We start from the raw sequence: 16143 nt of genomic DNA on the forward strand, positions 1-16143 counted from the left end.
GGGTAAGCATGTGTATACTGAATACTGATGTTAGGCCTTTTGGGGAACGTCACGAAGGGAATTCCCTTGACATAATGGTAGTTTCCAGCTATGCTCTCAGGCAAGCTATCTCAAAGATCACAGAACAGAAAGGTTCACCAACTAAATTAAAGTACTTGAATCACAGAAGTTATTTCATCAACTTGATACCCCCCGAGGACAGAAAGCAACGGGGTAGGCTCACACACTTAGCAAAGGGTACAAGCAGATGAACTTCTCCATCGGGTACCTTTGACATAGACACAACAGTTTGGGGGCCCCCAAAACTCTTTTAATTTCATTTAAAATCATAAAAAGAAAAAAGTATAATTCAGCCTGGATTATATTGGTCTTTCTTTCAATGCAGTAGTAAAATATAATTTTTAATATTTCTTGATGGTGAAAGGGGCCCAGGAAGAAAGGCTCACATGCCCAGGGCCCAGGACAGACATCCTGCAGCCCAGGATGGGAAGACAACACTACCTAAATCTTGGGTCACACAATATTCACATCTTGTCTTTCCTGCATCGACATTCCCCACTGATGGCGGGCTGATGAAAACCAGAGTTGAGGTTTGAACGGAGGGCTTAGCAGACAGAAAGTGTCTGGAGCCAATATAAACAGCAGCTCCCTCCGAAAGACTCAGGACCTGGATGCCTGGCCATAGCCCCAGCCTGGCAGTTAGCCTGCTCCATAGCTTTGGATTTTGACGGAGTTTCTTAGGTAGAGCACATGTGGGGCCTGAATAGGACCATACTGGGAGCCTCCAGGGGATGGCCAATTTCAAGATGCCCAGAAGTGGCCTTCTCATACTTATAACTTTCCATGTCTTTCCCTGTCTTTGTAGCTGTAAGTAACACTCATTTGTTCAATTACACGTTCTATCTATTCCATCTTCAACACATCTTACGGGTTACTTACTATCTGTACTTAACACACTTACAAATTCTGCCTGTGTTTCACAAACTATTTGTTTGCCCATTATCGATCCCAAACATGTCCAATCAATTTTGCCTGAATCTTATAAGCTACTAGCTTCCTTGTTATGCTTTACACTTCTTGTGAGTTTTATCCACCCCATTTGTTGGCCTTTTAGAGAAAGACTGAATATTCTCAAGTAATACAGAAAGCACATTATAGGAAAGATTAAATAAGAATAATATATGATATTAAGAAATAGCACCATTAATGCATTAGACACTGTGATCAAACATGATTTATGTAAAGAGAGAGAAAGTTCTGTTCCACAAAAGGCCATGGGGCTCATCAACTTTTCACCATGCTTCCGTCATCATGTTTCTACTTCATTGCAGGAGGTGGGCAAAATTAAGCATTTTATAAGGTGAAATAAGGCAAGCATGCTAGGATTACAGTGCAGGTTTGAACACAAAAATTTTATCCACGGGTTTTATCCAAGGTAACTTGAAAATTTGATAGCTCCCGAAAAGAGTTCAGTTACGTTTTTTAAAATTAACCATCACTAATCTCTTCTACGTGGGCCACTCATAGGTGTTTTTCTTTCCAGCTAATGACTTATCTCAGGGATAAGCACTGAGAACAACCGAAAAGGATTCCTTACGTGAAATTTGTTGGGGGAAGAGCACCAAGGGAGAGAGCCATTTTTAGCTTTTATTACTTCTTATCAATATTCTCTTTGCTTTATTTTCAACAAATTCTCAAGAGCTATGCATTTCTTGGTAACAGGGGTGAAAGAGTAAGTAATTAAATGAAAGTCAGGCTCATGGCCTACAGTTAATATATTATTTCCAATTGCAGAATACAACAGTAGGGGCCCATATATCCCCATTTCCAAAGCCATGCTTCATCTTTAACAGAAATATGTACAAGACATAAAAGGAAAGGAAGTTTTGGGGGCTGGTCCTTGATTTCATCAATTAAAAGACTCTTCCCTCGAGTCAGTATTTCAAATTGACTATGCCCTGGACAGAGTTGGGAGCAGGGGGTATAACTCAAAGCAATGGGTCACACTAAGAATTGGAAATGGTAAAATGTTTATCTTTCTTAGATGAAGTGGAAGATGGGCTGTGGAAAGGGGAAAACAGGAAAGAACGGCTCTCAAATGCCAGGAAAGAAATGCCCCAGGGGTCTGAGTACCCCAATTTGAAGGTGCTGGTCTTTACCACACAGTGCAACTAATAATAGTCTATTACTACTATCATTATAAAGTAGTTTAATCTTAGGCCATTTTTTTAAGATTTTATTTATTTGAGAGAGAGAGAGCACAGAGGGCTAGAGGGAGAAGCAGACTCCCCACTGACCAGAGAGCCCGATGTGGGACTCCATCCCAGGACCCTGGGATCATGACCTGTGCCTAAGGCAGACACTTAACTGACTGAGCCACCCAGGCGCCCTAATCTGATGCCATTTTAAGAATTCTAAGAATCACTTTCTATACTCCACCCCCCACCAGGCTTCCCAAGTCATAGGGGTTCAATGATACCTATTCATTCAATTCTTCATTCATACATGTGTGCGGGCATTTGCCAACAACCTGTTATGTGTCAGATGCTAGGGTAACAAGCCCATGAGCATGCACTATCACTCTGTGACAGGCACTGTACTAGACACTGGAGATAAACAATGAACAAAACTGTCTTTGAGAAGTTAATTGATTAGCATTTGCTTTATACATTTCTAGACAAAATTCCCCAGTCCTCTTTATTTAAAAATCTCTGATTCTGGTCTCACTATCACTTACTTTTATACTTTATATCTATGAATCAAGGAAAGGTAAATGTGAAACCACTCTGAGCTCATGGGCCACCCAAAAAGAGGGGTGGGCCAGATTTGGCCCTTGGGCCATAATTGGTTGACCCCTGGCTTAATAAAAGTAGAAAGAGAAAGAAAACTGGGGAATACATTTTCCAACAGCAGAGATCATTTGTTAGGTGCTGATACACCACCACTACTTTGGCAACATTGTTTGAAAACCAAGGAAAGAATAACAGTTGTGACAGTATTTCTGAAGGGATTGTTTTGAATCCAGTCTTCGGGTATGAAAACATGCCTATCTCTGAATAACATGCTATTATGGCTATATCTTTATGTTGGGGTTTTAGACATTATCTCCTGGCTTCCTGATATGAAAAATAAGTCTCGTCCTTCCTTCCCCTTCGCTCACCAACATCTTGTGCATTTTCCATCCCCCTCTCCTTTGGCTCAACCCGATTGGGTCAGTGCCTATAAAATCATGCCTCTATGTGCTACTTTATAAGTGAGACGTGTAAGGACGCTTAATTTTCTTTTTCTTTTCAGAAACACAAATTTTGCTTTTTCCTGGAGTGAATTATTGTTCACACCCCTTAGTTTCTGTGTTCTCATCAGTAATCCAAACGCCAGTTGTCCAGCAGAGTCCTAAATCGCCTGGTTAGCGCTCCCACCAGATAATCCATCAGTTTCGTCTGACCGGGAAGCCTCTCTCGGAGCCTCCGGACCTGCTGCAGCCAGATGGGGGGTCCCCCAGGGGTGGTGCACACCGTTCATCCCGCGTAGCTCACAGGCTTTGCTGCCGTGTTGCAGCTCCCGGGTCCAGTGCTGCCTGCGTCTCAGAAGAACAGGTGCCGGCAGACGCAAACCTTGACCTTCCAGGGCTCCACACGACACGTGCGCATTCGCATGTTTGCTCCGTGCCCTCCCACAGTCGCTCGGTTGTGGCTGTAGCCGTGTGTACGTACAGTGCACGCGTCCGCAGTCTTTGCGCTAAAACACCTGCCTCCAAAGTCGCCCGTGAAGGGGAACAGAGAGCTGGAGGAGTGTATATGGTATTGCTCAGGGCCAGACCTGGAAACGGTTTTCATTACCTCTGCTCACCTCCCAGTGGCCAGAACTCCAGTCACAGGACCCCCGACCACCCCCACACCCCCCGCCGCCCCCCACCCCTGACTATGAGGGGCATTAGGGCAGGTCGTCTGCCGGTGTTCCAGGAAGAAGAAACGCTATGGGAAATTTATAGCATTATGTCCGCCGGTCTGCCCGTCTGATCACCAAACCATTTTATTGTTCTTCCAATATGTAGACAAAAGACAACAAAACAATAATCTCCACTGGTTCTGACCCTCTTGGTCTGGCAACTACGAAGTTAAAAACAAAAATCACCGGTTGCATAAACACCCAAATAAAAAGGTCGCTTGGAGACAAAAAGTACCCCAAAAGTTGAAGAACAGCAGATCGAAAACCATCACTGCCCTGGAGCAATTCAGAAATCCCTCTGGGCACGGGGGGGGGGGGGGGGGGCAACCCGTGGGAGTAGGGAAACTTCCTGGATTGGGCCCTGATTCTGCCTCTGGAAGGAGCTCCTGTGGCTATTCTCTGAGGCCTTTTTCTCTGCTTTCTGAAAGACTCTTATTTTTATTTTCCTTGGTCATATCAGACCAGAGTGCTAGCAAACATGTCCCTTCAGGAGGAAAGTATATACAAAGCCTCCGAAGTCTCTTTTTCGGTTGTGGTCGTTGGGCTGCTGGGATTGTTCCAGTTTTCAAACTGTTCAAGATTTGGCAGGGGCGGGGGGCAGTGGTGTCAACCAAATTCATGGTTTCTTTGGCAATACAATTCCCTCAGAAGCCGAAGTTTCTGAGGTATTTGCTTTCCATCAGATTCATAGGCAGCAAGTGTAACAAGTTCTTTCCTAAACATAGGTGTGCCTTCTAGATAGAGACCCCAGTCATTGCCTCCCTCCTCCCTCCCTATTCTTCTCCCAGTTCAGTGACCACCACACTGATGTTATCAGGTGTGAAAGGTACCATAACGCCCAGGTCACTTTTTCTGAGAAGTTTTACTGTAAGTTTATGTCTCTTACCTTTTGTGCTTTATAACTGAGAAGATGGCTTTCAGGGTGCAAATTTCTGTATCCCCTTTAATTCCCTTTGATTTCTCCTTGCACACCAGACAGTTATTTCCAAAGGCTGTCATTTGCAACACCTTGCCAAATGAATCCCAGAGTGGCCGACTCCCACCAACACTTTCTTTGTAACCAGTTCTCCTTGGGCCTCTAGCTCCCACATCGCAGCAAGTGATGGTTTTTTCAAATGTTTGCCACCACATAACTTGGGTCCCCATTTCTTAATTTCTGACCTTAGTTCCTTTGCTAATCGCCATGGAGCCACTAAGCAAATGCCATATAGTTTTAAGTTTCTGTTACATCAACACCCACTTTCTAGGAGTATGAGAGCACAACACTAACTACTACAAAGGCAAACCCCAAATCTCAACGACTCAACTTAATAATTATTTCTTGCTCATGTCACAGTCCAATGCAAATCAGGTGGCTCTTCACCTCATAGAGAGCCATCTGGAACCCAAGGCTTCAAAGTGACCATGGAAGGGAAAGAGAGACCAGACGATCATTCCAATATTTTTATATCCAGACTTGATGCACCAGACGTGATTTGGGGGCAGGGTGTTACATCACTTCTCCCACATGCCACTGGCCTGAATTCCATCATATGGCTCCACTACAACTGCAAGGGATGCTGGGATATGTAGTCTTCCTATGTGCTGGGAAGAGGAAACACGTGGCATTATCTCTGACAATGTCCTCTGATTTCTTGGTGCTTCCCCTCCCTGCCCCCTCCCCCGCCTTGAAAAGGGATACATAGAGAGGTAAAATTTTGAGGACCTCAGATGTCTGAAAATTTATTTATTCTAGCCTCTGTCTGGGTACAAAATTTATTGGAAATTTTGGTTTCCTTCAGAATTTTATAGCTATTCCTCCAGTACGTTCTAACTTTCAGTGTTGCTGTTCATTTTGAAAAGGGTCTGATCATTGTGATTCTTTTGCATGGGGTATGTTTTCATTTGAGGTAGGCAGGTTGTTGTTATTAGTGCTTCTCCCTCTCTCTCTCTTTCTGTGTGTATGTGCGCGTGTGTGTCTTTCTCTCTCCCTAGAAATCTGTAGAATTTTCTCCCTGGTGCTCCAGTGATTTCAGATAAACTACACTTGGGTTGTCTCAGCATGGATCTATTATTATTCATATTTCTGGACACTGTGAGCTTTTCAATCTGGGAACTCAAGTCTTTCCATTTGAGGAACTTTTATTGACATTATTTAGTGGATTATAGTCCATCACTATCTTTGTTATTGTCCTTTCTGAATGCCTATATTCAGATATTAGACCATCTAGGCTAGCTTTATTATTTTATTTTCTCTCCTATTTTTTATATTTTTGCCATTTTGTTCTACTTTCTGAAGCGACTTTTCAATGTTCTCTTCTGGCCCTTTATTGGATTTTCTTCTTTAACATCAAATTTTTAATTTTCAGAAACCTTTTTATATTCTCAGAATGCTATTTTATGGCAGCCTGTTCTTCATGCATGGGTGCTAGATTTTTTCTACAAACTTTCTTTGAGGATATTATTTGTTCAAAGTTTTTTTCCATGCACAATTGAGTTTCCTCCAGAATGCTTTTTTCCTATTGCTTTTATCATTACAAGTCTTCAGACTTCTGCTAATGGATGTTTGGCTGTTCCTGTAGACTAGAAGCTCTGAGCAGATGAGGGGGGCATGTTGACTGTGAAGATCCATATTTTCCAGAGAAGATCTTCCAATTTTCTGCCTGGAGACCAGTGTTCCTAAACAGAATGGAGAAAGATGGTTGTAAGTAGAGGTGGGGGTCTCTGTCTTCCACAGACATATTTTGGTTAAACCTCCATATTTTCAGTTTGGCACTCTGCCTTCAGTTATGCCTGGCTGCTCTTGGTCCACAGACCCTAAGCTTAGTTTCTTTCCTGGGTGAGGGAAGAGTGGCTGCCCCACAAGTATGGCGTAAGAGAGAGAATCTAGGGGTCTCATCACTTCTTAAACAGCATTCAACCCTTCTTTCTTATAGGAAATACACCATTTCAGAAGTCCCTGAACTACCACCCCCCTCCCAGTTTCAGAGCTTTTTGAGGATTTTGGAGTTAAACCAGTTCCCTTTCCCCACTGGTGTCTGATAAGTCAGTTACTGTTCATCCGTTTTGTTTTCCAGTCTCAGAAATTTTGTTACTCTGGGTGAGTTAACTGAGCAGAGCCGCTTCCATCCCAAGGAGGCAAAGACCCACCCAGGGTCTTTACCATTCCCCTTTGAGATCACACTCTTGGTATAGAGGACCCCCAAATTCTCTTTCCAAGTAGTCCTCAGGACATGCCGAGAGCCTACCAGGGTTTCTTCCTCAGTCAATCCAGTAGGCTGACTCACACCCTAGACCTAAGGGATGGTCAAGAAAGGGCTCTATGCAAGGGCTGAGGATGGAGGTGGACACGTGCGTCCATGCTCATGCTCATGTGTGCATGCCACTGCCTCTTCCCAAAGCCAGTCACAGCTTTGACAACAGTCAAATGAATTTTTACATTGCACTGTCTGCAGTTATTTGGTATGAATATACCCGTATATGTTTAATGTTGTCATTATGAGGGTGTATTGGTCAAGGCAAGAGGATAAACTATAATAGTTTGTTGTCTTGATTTATTACTTAAATATTTAAACATATGGCATGGCCCTCCCCATTCTTGCTCAGTAGCTCTGCAAATATCGGGGTGGCATGCTCCCCATATTTATAGATTTTGCCCTTAAAAGTCACATTACTGTAAGCTTTTAGAGGTGTTTCAGGAGGGAACCACATTAGACATGTGTGTCCAGTCTGCCATGTTAAACAAAAAGTATACCCGTTTCCCTCTCTACTTGAGGCATTTCCCTGGTGCCTGATGCTCCCACATCGGTTACATTTCCTCCTCTCCTTTTGGATTTTTCCTTTTTTGTCTTTCTCAGCATCACTGCTGCTCACTGAGGTATGACCAAAGAAGGAGGTTCATAAGGAATATTTATTCTTGTGCTTCTGCACAAGAATTCTTCTGCATTTTTCCCCTTATACACATTTTCCCCTCAGGTCATTTCAATTTCTTATGAAGTTTTTGAGGTCTTCTCATTTATTTTCACTGTATCTTATCATCCCGCCTCATTCACCCTTGAGTCCCATACAGTGTTTAGCATAATTCCTAGCTCAGACTAGAATATTTGTTCAATGGCGCTGCACTGAATTATAAGCTCTGAAAATCTATGCCAAGGGATGTTATTTTGAGATGTCACTGAATGCCTCCTCTTTGCTGACAGAAAACAGGTGACACTATAACCAGACTATTTAAGGCATAATTATATTTACATGCTTCCTGCCAAAGGGGTAGTTAATTGTACTGATTGGTTGTTTCAGAACTGTATAAGATAGTCTCAAAAGTACATAATCAAAAGAGCTAAAATTATGCCTCTGCACAGACTTATGATTCCCGGGGATAAGGACCATCCAAATAGAAAAATTTCTGAAGTTCTCCAAACATTTCCCTCCGTACGTATCCCTGCATATCTACTCGGACGGAAGGGACATCGAGGCATACTGTGTACCTCAGCCATGGGCTAGTGGGAGCAGAGAAGCTACACAGTGAAAGTGAAAGGAACTGAGTTGGTTGTAGGAGCCAAGGGACCTCTAACAAGAGAAGCCACAGCCAGCAGCTAAGACAGTCCCCAGAGGGACATAATAAATCCAGGGAAGATTTCAACCAGCTTTAAATCCTCTTCAGGAAGAAGCTCCCAAAGGGCATGAGAATTGGCATTTGGAAAGCCAACAGTGCAGTGAATCCAGGTGGTTTGGACTATCCCAGTGAGTGTCTGAGGACATGCCAATCAGTGTCTGGCCTCCCAGAAGAATAAAAATATCTAAGAAAATTGTCAGCTAGCCAAGCAGGCTTTGGAGTCAGGACAAGATTTTGATCCCAGCGAGGAGATGTGGGGAGCTCATCATGAATCCATCATGAATCCATCATGAATCTATTTTGATCCCAGCAAGGAGATGTGGGGAGCTCATCATGAATCCATCATGAATCCAAGTTGGCGTCTGACTTCAATGACCTTTGCCCTTGGTTTCTCGGCCATTTGAGAAATCTCTGCTCAAAAGACCTCACTAGGGCCATGTGTTTGGACTTCCTCCTCATTCTCAGTTGCTTAGAACAAAAACAACAGGCCTAACTCCCCACCTTTGAAAGTAAGGGAGATGTATTAAAATGGACCAAACAGGGGACATTTACTGTAGGAAATTCCATCATCATTTGAAGTCAAATCTAGGGATGAATTGGCCAACCCAGCCCCTTAGAACCAAGGTTGAGTTTTCTGCAGAATAAGGAAAAAACAGCTGCATCCTCAGTCAAGAAATTCCAACTACAAAAAATAGAAGTTTTGTCCAGTGGTTCCTACAAAACCAGGGACTTCCCATCAAGATGCCCAGTGACCTTCGTCCACTGTCTTTACTGGGGACGCATTGCTGTGGTTCCTCCAATTGCTAATTTTTTCTGCTTTGGAGATCCAGGAGCATATTTCTCTTGCTTTTCCCATGCCATCAAAAAAGTTTAACTCAACCTAAGAGCAATTTAAAATATTGTGCTAGTAATGAGAAATCTGACGAGCTCCAGAAGAAAAGAATGAAATGAACAAAAGTCAGATCTTAGGGGTTGGGTTTGAAATTAAAGAAAAGACCTTTTAAACTAGAAGTTAGGTATTAGGAGCTGGCCTCTTCCAAAACAAAAGGCAACAGAAACATAGCTTCCAGAAAGGCTCTACCGTCCTCTGTGTAATAGCGCCCTCTGGCTTTAAATTCCTTGGCAATGTATTTGGCTTTGAGCCTCAGGTTTTGTTAAAAGTCCATGGCTGGGGGCGCCTGGGTGGCTCAGTTGGTTAAGCGACTGCCTTCGGCTCAGGTCATGATCCTGGAGTCCCAGGATCGAGTCCCAGGATCGAGTCCCAGGATCGAGTCCCACATCGGGCTCCCCGCTCGGCGGGGAGTCTGCTTCTCCCTCTGACCCTCTTCCCTCTCGTGCCTCTCTATCTCTCATTCTTTCTCTCTCAAATAAATAAATAAAAATCTTAAAAAAAAAAAGTCCATGGCTGGAAAGAGAACCCAGGATCCCCCATATCTGAAACCCTGCTCATCTGTTTTTCCTGCGTCTGCCTCTGCAAATAGGAAGTATGACTCAAGCAATGCTTCGTCATCTGTGGAAGAAAGAACTGTCAAAGAACAACTCCAATAAGTGCTTGGGGACATTAGAAATGTCTTACCAGTCTCTGGAAAATACTCTCTTGAGACTGCCAGCATACACCAAAGAAAATGGTCTTCAGGTTGAGATATGGTCAACTAGAACAAGTAGTGGGAAAGGAAGAGACCCATCCGAGACCATTAGTATAAATGATTATTGATCTGTCATTCATGAAGGAAGCTGTGAGGCTTCCTTGTTTCTTGTCTGTGTTTAATTTTAAGACTCCTAAAATGACCTCTAAGAAGAAAGAAAATGCTCTTGAAGCAAATGACACAAAACCTTGCCTACATTTGATTCTTTGTGTGAATACAGATAATGAAAGAGCTTCTGGATTCTTCATGGGGGTTTTAAGAGGAAGGTGTGAGAAAAATTCCCAAAGGCATCATTGGCTTTTGGCTTTCCATAAGAGCTCAATTTGATCTTTTTGACCCTTCAAAGTGCTGAGCCTGGTTTCGCTCCAGTTTTGACCCTTCAAAGTGAGTCCTTCCTGGAGCGAAACCAGGCTCGGCAAGAATTAAATTATTCATCCCAATGGGAAGGAAGAAAACTACATAGGTTCATGGAGAAGGGCAAAAAACTATCTTGGGAAAAAATCCAGCCAGAGCCCTAAGAATCTTCTCCTGGCTTTGGGGAAGACAGGATGGTCTGGGATGGATCTTCCCCATGATACGCTTTCCTTGGAAAGCATTATACTTTTGCTGCCCTCAGGTGAATTCTTGCCTACCCTTAAATATTCAGTGTGGAGATAAACATTTTGTGCCTGAAACTACCCCTCTCTTGGTAGATCTTTAGAATAAACCAGTGTAGCTAAGAAAACTAAGCAAGCTGCACTGGTATATCGGAAATGCAGATTTTTATCAGGCTCGTACCTGGTTTGACTGGGCATGATATCATTTTGTTTTCTCCCACCAATGCCTGAGGCAGATTCCATCATTTTCAAGTCAATTTCAGCCATTAAAAAAACAGCCCTGTCTTCAGGAATTAATACATCCAGTCCAGACCATTTAGATCAAAACATTAACCTTGATCCAATTAAAACTTCTTTCTCCACCAAGCTCAGGCTTGACTTCAGGTTTGGGAATCAGCATCTCAGAAGAAGGTCATTGTCTGGCTTTGTCTCTTTGGCAATACCTCCAGTTCCACTTAATTCTGCCCAATGCCTGCTTTTGGGTTCTCCAGGTATAAGAGGGATAAGAGGGAAAAGATCAAAGGAATTTTTACTTAATTGGTGCTGTTTTCAGTGTTCTCTTGGATCTTGAAGTGCCTCCATCATATAAATACTGGCTTTATTTTATGGGCAACAGTTATGGGCATGTTGGAGACCCCCAGGGGGACCAGCCTGTGACACCAGCCTCTAACCCGAACAATTCTTCCCCTGGCTGAGCTCCCATGACCCCTGCCCCATCAGCTCCAGCACTGGCAGTATGCCTCGAGGTCCCCTTACCACCACAGATAACCTTCTTAGACAGCATCTTTTCAAGACAACTTCAGCCTGGATCCTTTTACACATTTGCCTGAAGCCTTGGAGATACACTCTCGTCCCTTAAAAACTGCAAACATAGCCTGCTCAGCCACTGAACTTGCCCTTCTCACCTACTACTGTGAGCTGCCCCAGCCAACCTCTCACTTTTATACTTCTTCAGGGGATACCTGTCAACCTTTCTAGAGAACTCTGCTCCTGTAGGAAGGCTAATGACTTTCTGAACCCCAGCTGGCATTCAGCCAGGGGATGTGACATGGTCACCCCTTCTAGCCGACAACGCCCAAGTCTGTGCGAAGTTCTGGTGGTTCTATTGGGCCCTCTTTGTTTGGCTAATGAATGAAAGCAACACCCTCTCCTCTCCTCTTTTCCCTTCTCTGAGGAGGAGACCTGTAGCAACTTTACTCCTGCAAATTCCCTTCAAAATAGTTCACCCAGCAAATACCAATCTTCCTGGATGATAGGTGCAGGTGTTGAAAGGGACCAGCCTGGTTTCTCTTTGGTAAATTCTGAATGAATGTGGAGTTATTTATTTCACCCATTGCCCCAAACTTAAAGGCTTTAGCCGAAATTCCAATATGGAGAGAAAAATCTCTTCATAGGCCATTGACACAGATTCTGCCTCTTGGTGAATGAGATCTACCTCTACCAGGTTAAAAAAGTCACAAGATGAGGTGACAGGATGAGGTGTCTGCTTCAAAGCGTCCATCTCTATTGGACTTCTCTTTGGCTAATGCCAAGGAGTCCTTAGCACAGACCCTCTGCTCAAAGTCATGTGTCAGCCCCAGCCCTATGTACTTTGACCCCTCTACAGGAAGGTAACTATCCTTTCCCCAAAGGAACACCAACCAAATTTTCAAGGGGCTTTCAGACAACTGGATGAGTCTTCAAGCCTTTACTTCCATAAAGCACTGAAGCATCATATTAATGAAAACTGGCTACATACAGGCAAAAAAATGAAAATCCTTAACCAGTAGCATATGTTAGCTCATTAAACATGAAATTTTTCTTCTAACCCCAAAGAACATCATCAGAAGTAGTCAACCTAAAGCACACCAAAACATAAGAGATAAAATGGAACTTAATGAGTAACATCCACTTTCAGTGACCCCCTTGTGATTTATTGAGAGGAAAACATTCATTTCGTCCAAGCTCAGTATAGGGGTGGTTAAGCTACCCCGTGTAATGGTGTGACATCAAGGAGTCAAATCTAATTAGATATCCCTCCCCAAAAGAGAAGTAGACGGTTAATCTGCTCCAGGAAAAAAACACATAGTGCATCTCAAAGCCAAACACAGATTGCTTCCGGAAATTCTGTTACATTGTCCATGGGTAAGGTGGTGAATCTGATAGGAAAAACCCAAACATGCATATGCTTGAATTTTCTCACACATCAGAGCTATTGAAAGTAGACTGACTGTGATACTCCATAACCACAGTGTAAGGCAAGTCCGACCTTTTCTTGTTGCGTGTTCCCAGCATGGACAAAACAAGTGCACATATGAATTACGGACTGGGGTCCATTCTGAACACTCAGACAAGTAATGGGGGCCATGAGAAGGATGTGGTGAGCAGAGGGAGGGAGGCGGCTGGGCCTCCGTCAGGGCATGCCCCTAGGTGTGACACGTTCCAGCCTGGGCCAGCTCCCTGGTCTTGGCTCCAGAAGGGAGGACCGGCAGAGAGAGCAGGACAATCAGGCTGTGCCTGCCCTCGCCCAGCTCTGTTCATTGGCTCACCTGGGCACTCTCCTGGCCTCACTGTACCCATGAGCTCTGGGACCTTGGCCTGGTCTCCCTTTCCCGGCCACTCTTGCTCCCTGTGTTTCATGCGTCAATGTGTTTTACACATATGGGCCTTTTAGGAAAGGCTTTTAAAGACTCATATTTATGGTGCCCCGTTTGGGTGGTCCGGTCAATCCTGCCTCACCCTCCTATCCTCCTCCCATTGAGTGTTGTAGAACTGGGACCATTCCCGTCTGAGAGTGTCACCTCGGACCCATCCACATCCTTTAAATTGCTATTCCTTTCCCACTTCTGTTCTAAGCTAAGTGGAGCTGATGTTCCAAATATTTAACAACTGGTACTTGGTACGGGCACCAACCAATCAGAACGTATTCCAACGGTAAACATAAGCCATGAAGGGCTGGTGGCACCTGCCAAAGAAGAACCCTAAAGTAAGGACAAAGAGACATCCACCTTTTGGGGGGGTTGCGGTGGCTAATGGCTTTTCTTCTGTTGCTAGCCCTGGTGTTCTTCAAGAGCCCCACGGCTGTCTACCACTAGAGCTTAGCTTGACCCATCACATCATTTACGGAGGTAAAAGCCTTATCTTTGTGGAAACCAGAGGAGTCACGCCTATATTTTTTGTTTTCTGGGTTAAGGGTTGTTGGATCTTTTGATATTTAGGTCACATTTCCCCACAAATAAACATCTCCACACCTAAAATTTTCAACACGTGTATTTTTCTGAAACAACTTCCCTTCCCAAGGACAAGCCCTTTCCTGAACTGCTAGGAGGTTCCAAGGAAACCCGTAACTCTGAGCTGGGGCTTCCTCTACATTCAGGGGACCAGGAAGAACGACATCAGCCCTCACAAAGTGTCCTTGACTGCCCCAGGAAGACTGTGCCTCCTGTTTTATTCCTCTCCAAACAAGACAGACCGATTGGCATCTGAGAGAGAAACCACATTAAATAAAGATGCCCAAATATAAGTTCTATTTTAGCAGGCCAAGTAAGAATTCATGATTAAGACACCAGCCATTTCCTGGAAATAAAAGCCCACCCGGAGGTGTTTGGGAGCTCAGAGTATCGTCAACACCAGCTGGCAATTAATCTCCAGGGAAAGCTCTTCTTCGAGTGTCTCTGTTACAGGCTAAATATACCCTAAATATAATTTTAAATATAGATGTTCTATCTATTCCTCACATTCCCTGGGGCTGCCAGCGTAAGACACGGATCAGCCCAGGGGCACTTGGCATTACAGGGTGTCCGTCGAGAGAGCATACTGACCCTGTTAGCTCATCAGTATCCCGCATCGGCTGAAATGGTCTGCACTCTGCATATTTAAAAAACACTCATATCTCTTCCCTCAAAAAAAGAAATTCATGAATTTCTTGAGTATTTTTTTGTTTTACTATTGAATTGGGATAGTGAAATATGTTTTAAATCTGAGCATGAATATTTGTTGCAAAACTGCAGTTATAAACCTCCCTGCCTTTCACTATAATGTTTTACTGCTTTTCAAGATTTGGACAGAAATATTTGTGTACTTATATATTCAGCAGACGTAGTCAAATTACCCAAAAGACCAAGGTCTGCCAATGGAGAGAAATTTATGCCTAGAGCTACAGGGTGAAATGGCCCTTGTCAGAGCCCAAGGGCCGTTCTCCTTTAATTCTGCATTTTGTGGGCATCTCAGCCATGTAGGGCCAATATGGTCTGAAAGGAAAGATCTGGGGTCAGTTAAAGAATAAGAGTGAAAGAACAATCATAGGACAGGAGGATTGGGCATGGTTTTGATTTCTTTAAAAACGCCCAAGTGCATAACCTGCAGCCAGCAGGGAAATGGCCACACGGAGCAAGAAACAAGAATGAAGGCAACCACCACTGGAGTCTCCGAACACGGAGAGAAACACCATTTCCTATCCCTTTTGTCTGAACCAACGGGCCAAATGTTTCTAGACTCCAGGAACCTGACACTGCTCCCAACAAGTTGTTTGTGCCTCTGTGCTTAGAAAACATATCCATGGTTTTAAAAAGAAGTGCGCTGGCCCTGAGTTGTAAATCTCACCCAAAAGGCAGCTATTCTTCTTAAAACTCTCTTCCCCAGAAGTTGCTCATGTGGGCCAGGTGTACACAATTGCACCGTGAATATCTATCTGTATCCTCCTCCGGAAGAGATTTCACTCCAGCTTGGAGACATACCACTGAGGAGGTCATCACCAAGAACACAATGTTGATCGGAGGCAGATTTGGCCAAGCTGGGGGGTCCAGGACCCCATGTCCCTGAGGGGGGCACCAGTATAGAGGCAGATCAAAGAGCATTTAGGACTGGGTGCCGAGATTCAAAGGCTAAGTTCTCTTAAGGCCGGGCTCTGGATCCAGGTCTCAGGTCATTCCCAGATGGTCACATGCGTAAGGTACAGGTAGAAAAGTACTCTCTGAATGAAGCGGGTCAGTGGGAATCTAGAAGAAAAGGTGCACAATTGTGGATACAAAGAGAGCCTCCTGGTTTCCGTGGTCTCTAGGAGGCATCCTGAGCAGACATGGGCGGCTAGGGTCAGATGGACCGAGGGTTTGCCCCTGGTGCAAGGTTGATGGGATGAACCCTGACAAGTCTTCCTTTTGTCGCAGCTCAACTTTGTTATCAGTCTCTGCAACAACATTAAGCGTGCATTTGTACATGACTGCTTTTAGACGACCCAGCTCTCAACCAGAAAAGCTCACAGCTTCATGGAACATTAGCGCAACTAATCTCTCAGTGCATCTGGACCCCCCACCCCAGCTCCCCATTTTCCCCGACACAGCCGGATCTAGCCCAGGCCAGTTACCTCACCCAGACCAAGGCTGGC

At 44.2% G+C, this 16143-nt stretch overlaps 1 long non-coding RNA gene across 2 annotated transcripts in view; it reads left to right on the plus strand.

Annotated features, from left to right (window-relative positions):
* The window catches only part of LOC141373295 (uncharacterized), a 37076-nt gene extending 26133 nt beyond the window's left edge, over nucleotides 1–10943 (plus strand). The window contains exons 4-5 of one of the 2 annotated variants that reach the window (XR_012379119.1): nucleotides 3295–6631; nucleotides 8286–10943. This is a non-coding gene — a long non-coding RNA (uncharacterized lncRNA). Of the gene's footprint in view, nucleotides 1–3294 lie in introns of both variants that reach the window. The other variant, XR_012379118.1, reaches the window with a different exon arrangement.
* The last annotated feature ends 5200 nt before the right edge of the window (nucleotides 10944–16143 follow it).

The sequence above is a fragment of the Callorhinus ursinus genome, unplaced genomic scaffold, assembly GCF_003265705.2.
Source record: "Callorhinus ursinus isolate GAN/ISIS: 27379988/994484 unplaced genomic scaffold, GSC_fseal_2.0 scaffold8, whole genome shotgun sequence".
Lineage (NCBI taxonomy): Eukaryota > Metazoa > Chordata > Mammalia > Carnivora > Otariidae > Callorhinus > Callorhinus ursinus.